At 41.8% G+C, this 17940-nt stretch overlaps 1 protein-coding gene across 7 annotated transcripts in view; it reads left to right on the forward strand.

The window, feature by feature from the left end:
* The window catches only part of HECW1 (HECT, C2 and WW domain containing E3 ubiquitin protein ligase 1), a 244083-nt gene that overhangs the window by 14551 nt on the left and 211592 nt on the right, over nt 1–17940 (forward strand). Inside the window, exon 1 of one of the 7 annotated variants that reach the window (XM_048952253.1) lies at nt 11932–12071. The exons of the other annotated variants lie outside the window; for them this stretch is intronic. The gene's annotated coding sequence lies outside the window, so the exon portion shown is untranslated. Of the gene's footprint in view, nt 1–11931; nt 12072–17940 lie in introns of those variants that run through there. 7 annotated transcript variants of the gene reach the window in all.

Raw genomic sequence — 17940 nt, forward strand, 5'->3', positions numbered from 1 at the left:
CAGAACTGGGTGTTTCTGTTTTTAGTACCGTTCAGTGAAGACCTGCACCAAGAATCACCTCCTACTTTTCTTTGAACATATTTATGCTTATATAATAAAGGTAAAATGAATTTCACTGCTCAACTACCCATCCATCACATTAAGAACCACCTCTTCAGTCTGCTGTGAGCCTGAATTCTATCGCCTTCCTTTGGTGCCCCCTCCTTCTTGTACTGAAAGAGGAGGTGAACCATCACTTTGCCTCCATTCTCTTTTCCACTTGTGATTCTGTAAACTGCTGTCATGTCCTTGCACTGCCTTCTGTGTAAAAGCTGCCCGTATCTTTGTTCTTATATCCTTCCCTAAATCTTCTTAGTCTTCTGTTTGGCCTCCATCTTTGGTGCCTGCATACTCTTCCTCTTCTGATTTGTTACTTTTAAATCATATGCTCTTGTTTTTTTCAGGTACTCCTTTTGCATCTCTAAATTCATTCTCTTACTTCTAATTCCAATTCCCGAAGTGCAATTTTCTGCTAGCTCTGTGCCTCCCAGTTAGTCATATCTTACTGCTACGTCATCTGGATTCAGATTTCTCTTCTTTTTCCTTTTTTTTTCCTCCAGCCCACTGTATTTGAACTTAAGGTCTTGGTATGTGTCTTTGACTTTATCAGGCTGTTCATCTACTATCAGTGCTTTCACAGAATCACTGAATCACTGAATCACAGAATTGTAGGGGTTGGAAGGGACCTCCAGAGATCATCGAGTCCAACCCCCTAGCAAAATAGGTTCCCTACACCAGGTAGGTGTACACCTTTCACGTCTTCTGTTCCATTTTATCCTCGGTATTTTTTAAAATCTACTTATCCTGTTTTTGTCTTCGTGGATCTGTTGAATCCTGCAGATTCTTAGGTACATGTTCTCATCTTTTTGTCCCTTCTTTTGCTTGGTGATTTACCTGACCGAGGCACTCTGTTTCTACCATTAGAATGGCAACTCTTTTCATGCTACTTTCTCTTCTAATTGAACTCAATGGTAAAAGACTGAACAGCTTATTACTTTCTTCCTTCAGATCCTTCCCAAATGTTTACTACTTCAAAATGACTGTATGATTATGTCTCTGAGCTGTTGTTTCTGCATTTATCTTGTCTATATAAGATCATCAGTTCTTTAGTGTACAGGCAGTGACTGGATGATTTTGTACTCAGAGCTATCATACCTTGCATTTCACGAAATTGTCTCTAATGTTAGACATTTGGTAGACAACCGTTTCTGATGTTTATGACATTTTTTACTTTGCCTTTATTAGTAGGTGATGTGATTTTTAAATCTTTCCCAATGCAGAAAATGTCAGCGAAGTTTCCAGCCTGAGGTTCTCACGTGGGACAAATTGTTCAAGCTGTAGCTATTAAAGGCTGCTAAGGTGTCCTGTGCTTTAGGTGGTTCTGAAGATCCTTCTCTCTCCATTGGATTATGTGTATGTCACATCATTGTAGTTGTCTAGAAGTGAGCCATCTTTTATACCTGGGAAATATCCAGACTTTGTAGTGGGTAGAGAGGCTAGGAATGGACCATTATCTATTTTAAGATAAGCTGGACTTTCCTGTGGTAATTCTCTTCTATCAAGGGAGAACCTGGATGTGAACTTAAGCTAAACAGCTTAAAAAATGAAAAACAGGTAACGTAGATCTCACCTTATATCTACTTCAGGGTTGTCTGTAACAGCAGAGGACTGGAAATGCTGGTTAGTATTTCTGTGTCAGTTCACACTGTTGTTTTGTATTTGAGGTACATCACTCACATCTGTCTTCCTGGGCAGTTTAGTTCTGCTTTAGCAGAGGGGCTGCAGAATGTTGCAGTCAGTGGAGAATGTCACGAGCAACAGTGGTTGATTCATAATCACCAGAGCATAACTATGTAGGGCAGCGTTTTTGGAGAGTATAAAGAATAAGTGCATATTTAGCCAGTATTTCTGTACATAAGCACTGAAAAAACAGAAGTTGGACTTCTCACGATATAGGAATTTTCAGGACTTGTGATTTGGAATCTTCCTCTTATGGGATCAGTGTGCTTGCAGGGTTCGTCCTTTAAGGATTTTCAGTACATGCTAGTTGGTAATTTAGTTCTGAACAGGAAAGCTGAGATTTTTCTTTGACTCTGAGACAGCAGGCACCTCAGCACTGAGAAAAGCATTGATTTATACTAAACTTGCTAAAGTGCTGCTCCCACTGGAAGGCAATCAGATTTGGGGGTCTTTCTCCCTTTGTTTTTACAAATAAATTCTACTCTGTATAGTTTGAGATGGTGAGGAACAACTTTTTCTTTTCATTTCTTGACAATGTTTCACCTTTTCCCTTAGTTTCCCACACCTTGCTGTATAGTCTTTTTATATGTTGTTTGCTTAACAAACTTGAATGTTGTTTGCTTAAAAAGCAAAATCCTGTCATCTTGTCTTAGGGGTTAATCAAGAGAGAAACTTTCTAAGCCCTGAAAACAGGATAAAACTGTCTCTGCTCTGAAATATTAAATAATGGAAGCAAAGGGAAATAATCCCCCATGATGATACCTAAGAGAAAATTTAATTAAGAAAATGAAACTGCATTAGGAGTGACCTATTGTGGATTGCCAAAAAGCCAGTAGATGAGGGAGAATTTTGTTTGCAGCATCAGTAAGAGGTTGTACCGCACACTCAGCCTGGAAGGTAGGATGCTCCACAGAGTGGCATGAAGCCATGTTTACCCTGCTGCTGAAGGCTCCTGTCAGTACTGCAGGGAGCACGTCTGGCCTGTGGGATGGCATACAAGCTCCTTGGTGTGGGCTGCTGGGAGCATGTGGCCACTGAGCAGCCCCTGCTCATGTCTCAACACCATGCTATGTCAGCCTGCGTCTTGAGCAGGGCGGCAAGTTCACCAGTGCTTCAGTAGGCATGCTGCCTGGATCTGTCTCAGCAATTACAAGGCATTCACTCGATCTCACTGTTAGTGTAATGGCTAGCAAGAACATTATTTATCCCTTTGCTCTTAGTGACTACTGCTTCCACAATCTGTTTTGCATTAAACTAAAGGCTGACTCGTGTAAGTGATTTTTTTCTCCCTTCTCACATGATAAAGAGGGTACCTGTCATTGCTTTTGTCCCATTTGTATTTCATTGCAGACAAAAATAGAGGGAGAATTTGACAAGAAATTAAAGCAGCTGTCATATCTTGTTGTGTCCCACTGTCTTCTGCAAATCTTACCAAGAGGTGTGCAAATGACAGAAAATGCCAGTTGGAAAAACATCCCCATGTTCAAATATTTTGTTGCCGTGTGTAATTCTGCAATTGCAAGAAATCAAGTTCTGACCACTAGTAGTTATTTTGTTTACTTATCTTTTGGTTAAAAGTCATATTATGGCTACTTGACAACACGGAGTTGTGATAGTTTCCAATTTCCTTCTCTTGTGAAAGAAATATCTTGCTCATGGCTGCAGTACCTCTTCCACTGTCTTTATTGCACAGTACCCATGATTTTACAGCCCTACTTCATCTTCTCTGGGTTTAGAAGACGATTCCAAGAAATAAACAAAATAAGCACTTTTTTTTTTTTTTTTTTTTTTTTTCCCTGTTTTTTCTTCCTGTGGTAAATGCTACCGTGCTTTCTGTTGATTTTTTTTTTTATTATTTTTTTAATTTTTTTTTTTTTTTTGGAAACGTGGTACCCAGTAGATGAGTCCTTACTGCTGATACGCTGGGATGCCGGGGGTTTTATAGAGCACAAATGACTACTTGATGTGTCTGTTGTGGGAGAACATAGAAGTAGAGCTGGACTGCAGGAGCAATCATAGCTGCAGTGCTCCCTGGGAGCTCAATGGAGCTGCTCTCTAATGCTTCTTAGGATGAGGATTCCACAGACTCTTGTCAGAAATATACCTGAACTTCTCTGATGTCATTAGGAAGTTTTTCATAATGTTTAACACTGAATTCTTGCTGTATAACCAATCCCACTGCTTCTCATTCTGTCTACTGTGGGCACAAAGAATATTTCCTTCTTTGCAGTAGCACTGTGAACACTAAACCATGTTACTTACACCATTCCTCTCACTTCACCTCCAGTCTTCCTAACTTTTTTTTGCTAACCGGTGCCGGTTTCTTTGAAGTCAGAGTCCAGGATCAGATGCAGTACTGCAGCTCCAGCTTTGCTAATGTTCATTAGAGGGGAGGATGACTCCAAGCGTTATGCAGGCCACGGCCCTCTTTGTCCCAACCTGCTCTTCTGTCTATTGCCCAATAGCTTTGACTGTGACTTGAGTTCAGTTTGTCATCCACTCCTCCCAGTGGTTCCTCTCCCATGAGACTCCTGCCTTGCTGGGGGTGCTTGTAGTTGTATTTATGCAATTGCTTCTGCTTGGTGTGCACAGCTTTGCGCTTCTCTTCCGCTGTTTTGTTTTTTTCTGATTTCTCCAGTTTTTTGAGATCATATTGGATTCTGTCCTCCAGCATGTTTGCAGTGTTTGTTGTTTTGTTTTGTCTGCAGAATTCAAGCTTACTTCAGTTAAAGCCTACTCTTACTTTGTCATCCAGGTAAAGAAACCACTGAGCAGGGACAGCCTGCAGGATCTACTGAGCATGTGCTACAGGCTCTCATAGAACCAGTGATAGCTGCAGTCTGGATATTGCTCAATGAGTTTTCCATCTAGACTGAGTTATTTTCAGCTAGACCATATTGTTAAAACTCTCTTCTAGGATTGTAGTGTGAGATTATATCAAAAACCTTATTTGAAGTCGTGATATTATGTATTTGTGCCTTTTTTTTCTGTAGCCTCAGAAACTATTACTTTGCTGAAAGAGGAAATTAAATTGGTTTGAGGTGATTTTTTCTTGATGAATCTGTTTCTCGTTACATCCCGTCCCCAATCTCTTTATGTTCTTTTTGGGTTTGGCCTGCTGTAAGAGCTCTTGGGATCTCTCATCAAACTAAATGCCTGCCAGAGGGGTTGTAGTCCAGGCACTGCTTATTCTTTTGTCTAGACTTTGCAGTCTCTGGGCTGGCTCAGAGTTTGCCTTTGTGTCCCGGAGAAGTGTCTGGTACATTTGAACTCCAAGCAACAAGTCTGTACAAATTCAGAGTCTGGTAAGGAGAAAAAAGCAACAGTTAAAAAGCTGCTTTGTTGTTGTTATTGTTCCCAGGGTTCTACCACAAGATAAGTACAATTAATGAACTGGTCAGGTGCGTTGTGTATCATCAGCCAGTCCCATGATAGGTGCAGCAGCACTAGCTGAGGAAAAAGCAGGAGCTGTTTTTCTGTGTTGTTTGCATTGTGCCTAAGGAGAAGAAATACTGTCAGTACCCCATAAACTCATGGATTTGTAGCCAAACCAGTGAGACTGAGGAGAAAGAGGGATATACAGCATAAACTTAATTCTGTTCATGACATGGTTAAAATGAATTTCCTGTAGTTTTATCATCTGCCTTTGCCAATCTGTGTGAAAAGAAAGGTCTTTTTAGATGAGAAGCCTCAAGTTTTCTAGACTGCTGTTTATCAATATAATGTAGATGTGTGAAATGAAACAATCAGAAGGGGAGCAACTCAGCAGATCAGTGCATTCAGTACAGGTGCATTGCAAGAGGCACGCCGGTCCCCATGACAGTGAGTGTTAGATCCTGGCTGGTTTGGAGAGGGATGCTGAAGGATACTGATCCGTTTTTAAATGGTTTTGCGTTGTTTTTTTTTGGTGAAAGAAAAGAAGAAAAAAAAAAAGTTTATTTGTGAGCTATGTCTATGAATCCTAAAACTTATTCTTGTCTAAAATATATGTTATTTACAGAAAGTTATTACTTACCAAAATTGAATTCAGTTACTAAAAGTAATTTTATTGCTGTATGATTACAAAAAATACTTCCTTTTTATTTTGTTTAGTGGCTTTTTCCAGTTTACTTGTTCTTCAAACTCTGAAAACAATGTTATGTGCTTTGCAACTTGATTTATCTGATAGTAAGAAGGGCTTTTCTGCCTGTGTGTTAGAAGCATTGATCATATGTGTAGGTTTGTGGAAAACACACTTGGAATGCCTTCTGTGCCTGAGAAAATACAGCTCTCGTAGGATTTCAGGTTTCAGCAGCCTCTGTGGAGTTATGCAATAGTCTGAAATCTGTCTTGCTGAATCTGTGTTTTCTCTGACAATAACTTTGGACTGATGGATCTGCAAAGTTTTCACCGCTGTGATCGTTGTTTTCTGAAGTCTGTAAGCGTGAGCGAGCAAACATGCTTCTTCACATTTTCAGTGTGTATTGCCACTTCCTTCACAGAAAGTTAACTGGATGAATTTTAGAACACTTGCCATAGCCTTCTTAAAAGTGCATTTATAAAATACAAAAATATCTGTGCATGAGAGCTATAAAGGCTGCAGATTGGCAGTGCTGAGTGCAAAGCAACAAATGTGAAGAACTGGTATAAACAGATGTGCAATATCTTGCATAAAACGTGGTAGATATTTCATTAGACAAGGTTTAACATTCACTCAGGAAGGGACTGCTGTTCAAGATGGATCTTTAAGCTTTCATCTGTGTTTTTGCAGTAATTCAAGTTGTTCCATGAACCAACAGACTTATTTTGTCCATAACCTGGCAAAGACTTAGATATATTGAAGCAAGAAAACTGCAAAACGATCAGAGAGACTCTGCTTAAAATTAATTTGAATGCGCTTGAGGACAGTTTGTCTATCAGATTTTGTTCAGGAAGCCTAAATGCTTAGGATTTAGCTACTGGGAGGATTTAAAATACCTCATAAGTCCTTAAAGTAATTTAGTGGTGGCTTTTAGTTATGGCTGCTTCTTTTCATTTAAAGAATGCAGGAGAAAGAAATAATAAGGGTTTTAGAGTAGTGCAGGGAATGAATACAAGATTTTCTGTAACCACCATTTACTTTAAAAAGAGACCTAGATGATTTTTTTTTTACTTTATTTTGAACTGATCTTCAGTTTCTTAGTTGTCTCCTTAGTCGAGACCCTAATCTGGCTACACATGTATGTTATGGATCATTTTTCATTCAGTCATCTTATTAAACATATGCACTTTATGCAGTTTTTGCAAGTCATTGCAGTTAATAGTCTTCTTTTGCTCTTCCATGCTGTTTAAAATTATTTGGTTTGGAAAAATAGCTAGGCTGTAGATAGTCTACGAATGGATTTATTAGATTTTCACACATGTTGTTCATCACTTTGAAAAATTTTGCTACCCTCCTTCCAAGAACATCATTAAAAACAAGGTGACATCTCAGAGAGCACCATGTGAATCATTAGTAAATTTTGATAGCTTCGTAGTAGCCTCCATTTTTGTCACTTCTTTTGTTACATTTGCTAATATTTCAAAACATTCAGTTTTCAAGGAAGAATTTCTCCTCCCCAGTTTGTCTTCTTGCTTTCTTTAGTCTGCAGAGAAGATGTGAGGCTGAGTTTGACATGATCTCCATGGCAGCACACATTAGTTCCCATGGCAACATATTTCACAAACAGATCTACAACTTCACGATATTGTCAAACAAAAGGAGAAACCCGCTGTTGGAGCAAGCCTTCACCATGGTTAACATTAAAAAGAGCAGGGGGAGGAGCATGGGAAGAGGATGGGCGATATAATGGCTTCTTTTTGCTGCAGGGTAGGCACACCATTTCAAAATCTAAATTTGTCCACAATTACTGTGCTACCCAGCTGCGTTCCTGCACATGAGTAGGGAAGTGATTTGCTGTCACAAGTCTTTTGTCCAACGATGCTTCTTTAGCCTGATTTTCTAATGAAATGAGGCTTACAGAATAACATTCTTCTGTTCTGGTTTCTCTTTGTCTCTCTCCTATCATGCCTCCCCTGTAGCTTTTGACCCCATTGATCAGATCATTGGAATTGACAGAGGGGCCAAAGTTGAGGAGGTAATTAAATTCCTCTAGGTGTTGTGAGAAAGCTGGGTTCTATCTCTGTTCAGTTCCTGGAAGGAGGCTGTGGCCATGCGGAGTTGGTTAATTAAGGTATCTGAACTACGTGTGTAAAATAAAGCCTGGTTTACCAAAGGTTCCTTTGTAATGGTCAGAATTCAGGAAAATGTTTAAGCACGTGTATTTGTTTTCATCCAGAGATGCTTTCTGAAACGACTGATAATTGGAAAAACAGTTAATTAGTTACTTATCTTTCAAGATAATGGCACTGGGAAGGCACGTGGGAAAATATGAGTAAGGACTACAATCCCTGGAGGGTCTTTCTCTTAGAGACTGAATATAATCCATAAAGTAGGCTCTTACAGTGCAGGGATTACAGGCAACAAGCAGAATAATTTACTCCTTAGTTTGTGTGTTGTCTGGTCGGGAAGCTAAAAGACTGTTTTTCTTGTCCTATATATTTGTTTAGCTGCCACTGGCAACCTGATGTGAAATTACAAAGTGGAGTTGGTAGCGCAGAGGACTTGTAATGGGATGGTTTGGGAGCGTGGTCAAGCATAATCAGTGTATTCAGTAGTGTGTGCTGTTATTTGGGCTGTGAACATCTGCACTCTGAAAGATGCACAAGTCTACATGTGTGGAGAAGATTGCATGATTGCATTTGTGTCATTGGAAAGGTGCTTTTCTTCTGCTTGATTGCTTTTCAGCTGCACTGGGGATTAGATTAAAATGATTAGAAGTAATTCAAAAGTCGCTTAAATGTTCATGTTGACCCTAATTTAGAAATGCAAGGACACCACATTGTTCTTATGATTTCAAAGTGATTCCCATCCAGTTTTGTATTATCCTGTCTTTCATGCGAGATTTATGTGAGGATGGGAGTTTTTTTGTTTTCTAGTTTTATTTTTTTAATTATTTTATTTGAGTACATTATAGAGGTGACTACACATGGTTAAATGCAGGAGGCAACCTGTTGATTAAAAGAAATACAGTTAAGCCAGGCTAGTATTCCTGTAGGTACTGGTGTGGCAAATGGAAAGCAACTTCAGGCTGAGAAGCTGTTGGATGCAGATGTAGGTTCTGGAGCCACAGCTTGAAGTGTTGCCCTGCTCAGCTAATGGGATCCAGCTCCAGAGGACGATGGAGGGCTGGGTCTCTTAGTACATTACGTTAGTGCTCAGAGGAGAGTTACACCCAGCAGACCATGCCTCTCAAACGCTGACAGGCACAGGCGTCAACCACCTCTGTAGGAAGCTTGTTCCAGTTCTGATCACATTCACCATAAATAAATGTTTCCCACTGCCTGGTCTCACCTTCTCCTGGTGCAGCTCTTTGCCATTTGCATCCTGCCATGGATGAGGAGCAGAGCCTGGCAGTTCCCTCTGTTTCCCCTGCAGAAAGCAGTGAGGTTACCTCTCAGCCTTTCAACTGTCCCCAGCCTCTCTGCACGGGACAGGCCTTCCAGATTTGTTACCAGCTTTGGTGCATATGCTTTCAAGGACCTTAACATCCCTTTTATGTTGCTCGGCCAGAAACAGCACACAGTGTTCAGGTGAGGCTGCACCAATACAAGGTACAGTGGGAAAATCACCTTTTGGCTGCCTATTTCATTTGCCCCTTGGCTGTTGGGGTGCACTGCTGGCTCCTGCTGAGCCTGCTGTCATGACCACCCCAGGTCCCTCTCTGCTGAGCCACTCCAGCCATTTATCTCCCATCTGTACCTGTGTCTGGTGTTGCTCTGTCCCAGGGGCAGGACCTAGCATTTTCCTTTGTTGTACTTCACACCATTGCTGATCAACAAATGCTCCAATGCACCTAGATCCTTCTGCAATGCCTCTTGGTCCTCGAGGGGGTAAGCATTACCTCCCAGTTTAGCATCATCAACAAATTTGCTGAGGTTGTATTCCACTCCTGCACCCAGATAAAAATGTTGAACGGGACTGACTCTAGAATTGAGCCTTGGGGAGCAACACTGGTGACCAGCTGCTGGTGACCAGTTGCCAGCCAGATATTGCCCCATTCACTACAACCCTTTGAACTCTACAGTTAAGACAGTTTATCACCCAGCAGAGATAAGCCTGTTTATGTCACATCTGGACAAGTTCTCCAGGAGGGTGCTGTGAGGGTTGGTACTAAAGGCTTTACTAAAATCTGGAAAGATTACATCCACTGCCTCCCCTTCATCATGTGGGTGACCTTAAATAAGGAGATCAGTTTGCTAAAGCAGGATTTTCCCATCATGAGCTCGTGTGACTCATTGGCTATACCTGATCAAAGTTTTGCTCTTTAAGGGGCATTATGTATCCTGCAAGGTAATCTCCATCTTTCAGGGGCTGAGGTTAGAGCAGCAGGCTGTAGTTTCGTAGCTCTATTCTCATGTCCTTTTTGTAGCTGGGTATAGTGTTGGCTAGCTTCCATTCATCAGGAAAGGACCTTCACAGACTCCCACAACCTTTGTAAATTGTTCAGAGGCATCCAGCTGTAACACCCCTAATTCCTTCTGCACTCAGGGATGCATCCCATCAGGTCCCATGAAGATGTTAAACTGCAGGAGGAAAAGAATGGTCTTGCAGACTTTTGTTTTCTCTTCACATCCGAAACTGCTGAGAAATTAGCTCTTGGAAGTGATCCCAGTGGAAGTGACCTGTTGATCACTTTAACCGTTTAAACCACTGACCACTTTAACAGTTTAAACTGTTAGATTAAATGGTCAAAGATGTACACAGGCATTTTGTTACCTGCTTTTGCATTTTACTTAATAACTATTGTTTTGTTTTGAACAGTGACTAGAGTTCGGGTTTTCTTTTTCTTTTTTCTTTTCTCTTTCTTTTTTTTTTTAAGGAACTTGCTTTTCCAAAATTTACTTAGAAGTTAATTCTTAAGTGGCCTCCATATTCTGAAAATTAGGTGCCTCGATACAAAGGAGCAGGTAAACACCATATTATGCATCTTGCATATAGGAGTGCTAACTATATAAACAGCCTAGGCTGTGCTTCTTTTTGCTTAAAAACTACTGCTTATAAATGACTAAATACCAGCACAAACACAGAAACTTGCTGTAGCTAAGGTGCCAGCTCAAAGCACTCAGTCAGTGTGGAAATTCAGTCTTTGTTAATCCTCTTTGCTGATTGGTTATAACTGTATCCTGCCTAAACATCCCAGGGAATTTGGAACCTTTACCAACAGAACCTATCTTTGATTCCTGCTCAGTTCCTCCTTCCTGTGCTTATGACTTTCCAAATCCAATTAATGTTTCTTAAACTTGAATTAGATATTCAGTGGTGATTAAGTCCATCCATGCTTCTGAAGAGATTCAGCTGACTTCCTGTCCCAAACAAGAAGAGCCTGTCTAGCTACTGTCATCCTTGTTTCAAAGTTTAGCTTTCAGACTTGCCTTCCAGGCACTGAGTAGCAAGGCAGGGTAAACTAGACTCACATCAGTGTTTATGTACATTTATGACCAGGATAGAATTTGTGTGTAGTTTGCCAATATTATGCTTTCAGTATGCTTTCCCAATATCTTTCTGTGAGTTATGGTAAGTGGGTTCACTGCTGAAGAACTACCAATCTGAATGAAAGCTGTCAATGTGTTCCATGGATTGTAAAAATTTGTTTCATTGAGCTTTCATATATCATGGGATTTGCAAATGTAAAAATTCAATATGAAGAAGGGCTTTGAGTAATTCCTTAATCTGGTTTTCAGTGGTCAGGATGATCAGCTGTTTTCTGTGTCTTCTCCCTAATTACTTTCACATTAAAGATTAATTGCATATCATAGAGAATCCTTGATTAAGCCAATGGAAAGTTAGTGCATAGATCTGTTCATCAGAAGCAACATGGAGAATAATAATGAGCAACCTCAGGGCTTGTCTATCTTACAATAGACACACAGAGGACGTGCATTTCTGTGATGCTCCACTTACTGTCATTAAGCAAAAAAGAATCATAGAATCATTTGCTGCTTTACTGGAAAGCTTCCTTTATTATTGTAGTAGAAATGCTAAACCACAGCCTGAAACAGGGATTGAGCACTTGGTGGGAAGGCAGAGCCAACCCAGGGGAGTTCAGGTGCCTGCAGTGAACCTGAATAACCGGAAGGGGTGAAGCCAGGATCCATCCCCTCCCAGACCTCATTTAAGGGCTGGCAGTGAAGACAAGGCTACCTCCTACCTGCCAACCTGAGGCCTTCTGAAGGTAAGCAGCTCTTTCTGTCATGTCTGTTGCTGCTGTTTTTTGAGCTTGTTGTTATTTGCTGTAGTGAAAGACTGCCCTCCTGCTGTTATCATGGTACTTTTCATGCTATTAGAGTGTTGCAATTATCAAAACAATAAATTATTCTACTGTACAAACCTTCTTTGTGAAGGTTTCTTTGTGAGTGAAATGGAGTTAATATTTTACAAGCGTGTTTTGCTTCTGACTCCAGTAGAATTAAACAAGGTGATCTATGAAGGCATTTTTATTTTAGATGTGTGCTTGGTTCTGGCTTTCCTTTTTGTGGAATGCCTCTTTGCAATGTTTTTATTTTTCCTTCTGAGGTAATGCATGTGTGGCATGCCTTGGATCAGTAAACCTGGGGAATTCACTTCCTATTTCACAAATAGCCTTGTATAAAATTTTACTTGCAGACTATAGAATCACAGGGGAGAAAAAAAAGTTGGAAAAGACCTTAAGATCATCAAGTCCAATCATCAACCCATCACCATGATGCCCACTAAACCATATCTCTGTGTGCCACATTTACACAATTCATGAACATCTTCAGGGATGGGACCCAACAACTTCCCTAGGCAGCCTCTTCCAATGCTTGACCACACTTTCAGAGAAGAAATTTTACCTGCTCTCCAACCTGAGCCTCCTCTTGCACAACTTGAAGCCATTACCTCTCACCCTATTGCTCATTTCAGGAGAGAAGAGGCCAAACCTCACTTTGCCACAATCTCCTTTAAGGTAGTTGTAGAGAGTGATAAGCTCTGCCCTGAGCCTCTTCTTCTCCAAACTAAAAAATCCCGGTTCTCTCAGCTGCTTCTCATTAAACTTTTGTTCCAAATCCTTCACCAGCTTTGTTGCCTTCTCTGGACGTGCTCCAAGGCCTCAACGTCTTGTAGTGGTCCCAAATTTAACTCAGTGTACTAGATGTGGCCTCATCAGAGCTGAGTACAGGGTGGATGATCATTTCCCTGCACCTGATGGCAGCTCTGTTTCTGATACAAACTCTTGAGCTATTGTTGACCTCTTTAGAGAAGGAATGTCAAAAGGATGGGATGTAGCAAGGGAAATGTTAGGAAATTTGTCAACAGCATAGACTTTAGTATGCATATGCCAAAATTGAATTAGAGATGCTCTAATATTACAAAGTGAAGCAGTTGTGGAATGAGATTTCTTTGCAGAGTGGCCAGTTGCTGTCCCAGTGCTCATTTGCTGCTTGTTGTATGCACCTTCCCAGCACTGCTGTGAGACCCTGTTATTTTAGATGTTGTGGGGAGGGCACCTACATGTGTGGAACAATACGTGAAGGTGCTCAGGTACCAGGAAAACTTCCCAGATGTGCATCCTTGGAGCCTTGCAGGCAGTCTGAGCAGTCACAAGGAACAGCTGCTTGGTGTGCTGTTGGAGTCCTTTATTTACCCAGTGGGTGGGCAGGTATGCTGGATTCTTGGCTGAGAAAACAGGTCATCCCCAGGGAGTAATTAGCATCAATCAAGTGACGGTTTTCAGACCTCTTGAAACAGGAGGCTGTTTCATGACAGAAGACAGAGATTTGGTTATTGGTGATAAGTTGATACAGTTGTCTTTTTTTCTGATGCTAGTCAAATTGCATTTAGGAATACTTGGTTATTAAATAATCCAGTTTTACATTCTTTCTCTTCCTACTGTTGGACTTTATAAATCACTTTTTAACACTTTTATTTTTCAGCTTCTCCTTCCTTCCTTTTTCGAACTAATGTGAGTTGTATACCAGAGGGAATAGCTAACCTATTTATCTTGCATTTCTCATGAAGTCTCTAGGCAGCATATTTTAATCGCCTTCATCTTCTAAAATGTCTGCACTACACTCAGAAAGATTAAGGGAAGGAAATCTAAACACAGATGTTGGCAATAATAAACCTTCCAGTTTAATTTATCTCTACTGAGAAGTGTAAACCAAGGTGAATTGTATGGATGGTTAGTCAAGCTGTCTAGTTTATGTACCTTATCATACGCTCAAGTGCATGGTTAAATTTTTTTCCTTTTAACGCAAACTGAAGTGAGCTCTCAAATTTTAAAATTTACCTCTTTTGTGAACGGTGTTGGTTTCTAATACAGGTTGGATTTATTTTTTTCTGGATGCTTGCAGCCCGGTAGGCCAGCTGTGTTCTAGGCTGCATGAAAAAGGGGCAGCCAGAAGGGAGGTGATCGTCCCCCTCTACCGGCTCTTGTGGGGCCCCATCTGCAGTGGGGAAGTACTGCAGAGGTCATTGGAGAAGTGTACACTGGGGCCCTGTATGTGTTCCTAGCACAAACTATCCTAGGTGGCACAGGATTAGCAATGCGAAATGCGTGCTTCCACCTTGGGATTGGAGGTGGTGATGTGCTACTCTGTAGTGGTTTTCTGTTATATAGATTTTTTTTTTTTTTTTTTACCAATTTAAAGAGAGAGATTAAAAAAGCTGTAAAACTAGCTGTATCCCTGCAATCAACTGCAAACACTGGTACATCAGTCTAAAAAGGTAATGCTGCAGGCGGTTCTCTTGGTTCTTTCATGGATTCAAAAGCCACTTAAATAATAAATCATAAAATAATTGTATAGGTATAACTGCTATCTGTGTTCTGTATTGTCTTTATCATATTCCTCAGATGAAGTTATCTTGTTACATTAGCAGTCTGACTGTTTTTGTTTTACTGTGGTGAAGAGTCAGATGGTAAAGGGTGAGGAGGCAAATCTGGTGCTCATCTAGTCCAGACTACTTGTAATGCTTTCACAGCATGCAACCACCAGAACACAGAGTCACATGAATTTCTGTCGTTTAAGACACTCTTCAAGTGAACTCTGGGCCCTTTTCTCCACATTCCTCATGGAGAACGTTTAAGATTAACCCCTAAATCTGGAACTGTTTTTTATGTAGCTTAGCTCCACATCCTGTCTCCTTGGACTTCTCTTGATTCTCTGAGATGTTCTTGGAACGTTTGCTGTGTTTTTGCCTTCTACCCTCTCAGCTGAGCTACATTCCCTTGGAGCAGCCTAGTATATATCTAACTTGCTTTGTTCAGGATAGCCTGAACAAGTATCCTGCACTGCAGGAGCAGGGAGGATGAATGGTAGAATCAAAACACAATTCTCTGTTTTTGGCAATCTTTATTTTCACAGAATCACAGAATCACCCGGGTTGGAAGGGACCCCAAGGATCATGTAGTTCCAACCCCCCTGCCTAGCAGGGCCACCAAACATACATATTCAGATCAGGTTGCCCAGGACCCCGTCCAACCTGGCCTTAAACACGTCCAAGGACGGGGCATCCACAACCTCCCTGGGCAGCCCGTTCCAGGGCCTAACCACTCTCCTAGTAAAGAACTTCCCCCTAACATCCAACCTAAATCTTCCCTCCTTCAACTTAAAACCATTTCCCCTAGTCCTGCTGTTATCAGCCCTTTTGAAGAGTTTACTCCCCTCCTGGGTGTAGGTTCCCTTCAGGTATTGATAGGCTGCAATGAGGTCACCCCGCAGCCTTCTCTTCTCCAGGCTGAACAAGCCCAACTCCCTCAGCCTGTCCTCATAGGGGAGGTGCTCCAGCCCCCTGATCATCTTAGTCGCCCTCCTCTGGACCCTTTCCAAAATCTCAATGTCTTTCTTGTACTGAGGGCTCCACACCTGGACACAGTACTCCAGATGGGGCCTCACAAGAGCCGAGTAGAGAGGGACAATCACCTCCCTGTCCCTGCTGACCACCCCTCTCCTGATGGAGCCCAGGATCCCATTTGCCTTTTGAGCTGCCAAAGCACACTGCTGGCTCATGTTCAGTCTCTCGTCCATCAGGACCCCCAGGTCCTTCTCTGCCGAGCTGCTCTCAAGGACCACTCCTCCCAGCCTGTACAGGTGCCTGGGGTTCTTCCGGCCCAAATGCAAAACCCTGCACTTTGCCGTGTTGAACCTCATTAGGTTCACCCGAGCCCAGCCCTCCAGCCTGTCAAGGTCCCTCTGAATGGCATCCCTTCCTTCCACCGTATCAACCGCACCACTCAGCTTGGTGTTGTCAGCAAACTTGCTGAGGGTGCACTCAATTCCCTCATCGATGTCATTAATAAAGATGTTAAAGAGCACCGGTCCCAAGACAGACCCTTGGGGGACACCACTTGTTACCGGCTTCCACCTGGACATAGAGCCATTGACCACCACCCTCTGTCTGCGGCCTTTCAACCAATTGCTTATCCATCGGGTCGTCCACCCATCAAATCCACTTCCCTCCAATTTGGAGATGAGGATGTGGTGGGGGACCATGTCAAAGGCCTTGCTCAGGTCCAGGTAAATGACATCGGTCGCCTTCCCTTCGTCCACCAATGCCGTCACTCCATCATAGAAGGCCACAAGATTAGTTAGGCATGACCTTCCTTTGGTGAAGCCATGCTGGCTGTCTCGGATCACATGCTCATTCTTTATGTGACCGAGCATGTTGTCCAGGAGGATCTGTTCCATGATCTTCCCAGGCACGGAGGTGAGACTCACCGGCCTGTAGTTCCCCGGGTCCTCCCTGCTCCCCTTCTTGTATATGGGAGTGACGTGACCCTTCCTCCAGTCATCCGGGACCTCACCTGACAGCCACGACTTCTCAAATATGATGGAGAGCGGCTCGGCAACCACCTCAGCCAGCTCCTTCAGGACCCTGGGATGCACGCCATCCGGCCCCATAGACTTGTATTCATTCAGTCTAAGGAGGCACTCTCGGACTTGCTCTGCCCTTACAGTGGGGAGGGATTTACCTCCTTGGTCCCCACATAGAGGTTTGGTGATGCAGGGTTCAGGGACGTGAAAAAGACTAGAATCCTGGCCACCAGTGAAGACCGAGGTGAAGAACTCATTCAGCACCTCAGCTTTCTCTTCATCTTTTCAGCCACAGGAACACACAAATTTTCTCAAACTAAAGCATCCTAAAGAATTTTCACTGGTACATATTTGGAGGTGGCCAGAGCAATGTGATAATCCTTTCTGGAGGGCACAAAACATGCATATGGTATGATAAATGAAAAAGGATGCTAAGGTCAGCCTAGGGAAGGGAAAAAACCTGGAAAAAAAGATTTGTAATGGTTAAAAGGTGTCATACAGATTCCTGTTCTAGGTCAAGTACACTGAACTGTTACTTTAGGAGTAGAGATAGTCTGGAATTCTCATTTACAGTTGTTTTTTTCAATAGGAAAATCAGTATTTACAGAAGATAACTATTCCTCAAGAATATTTTAGTGCTGGGGGAGGGGGGTGGGAGGTGGAATATACTGTGATTTCTGACCTTCACGATTAAATCACAATAGTTTCCTTTATCTAGATAGAAAACATTTTGACCTCATCATTAAGTTGAAGCTACTGTCTTGTGTGTCTTTAGGACCATTGGTTATATGTTACTGGATGGGAGAGAAAAAATAGAAACTCTAAATTTAGAGTTTTGAAAGTCAGCAGATTCAGATCTGCTTTTGATAGTTTTGAAAGACCTTACCAAGGCATTCTGTAGGCCAGTCACGTAACTTTATAAAATGCACATTAGAACCCTGGAAATTAGAGAAAAGGACTGTTTTGTAGGTATTTAGGAAGGATGAGTAGCACAACCAATATAATTATTTGTCTATTACTTGTCATTTGTGCCAAGAAAATTATAGAACCTTGGGCTGTAATTATTACAGCTGCAATGAGGGGTAGCATAATGAGGGCTAGGTCATGTGGGCATTGACGTGAGGAAGACAAATCACATCAGAATAGCCTCTTTTGCTCTTTTTTCCCCACTTGGTTTCTTAAGCTTGGTTAAGAAAAGTTATAGAATTGGCATAATATGCTAGAACTGCTGTGAGTCATTTCCTTTGCTACTGTGTGTTTTGACTGAAA

The sequence above is a fragment of the Lagopus muta genome, chromosome 7 (genome assembly GCF_023343835.1).
Source record: "Lagopus muta isolate bLagMut1 chromosome 7, bLagMut1 primary, whole genome shotgun sequence".
NCBI classification, from domain to species: domain Eukaryota; kingdom Metazoa; phylum Chordata; class Aves; order Galliformes; family Phasianidae; genus Lagopus; species Lagopus muta.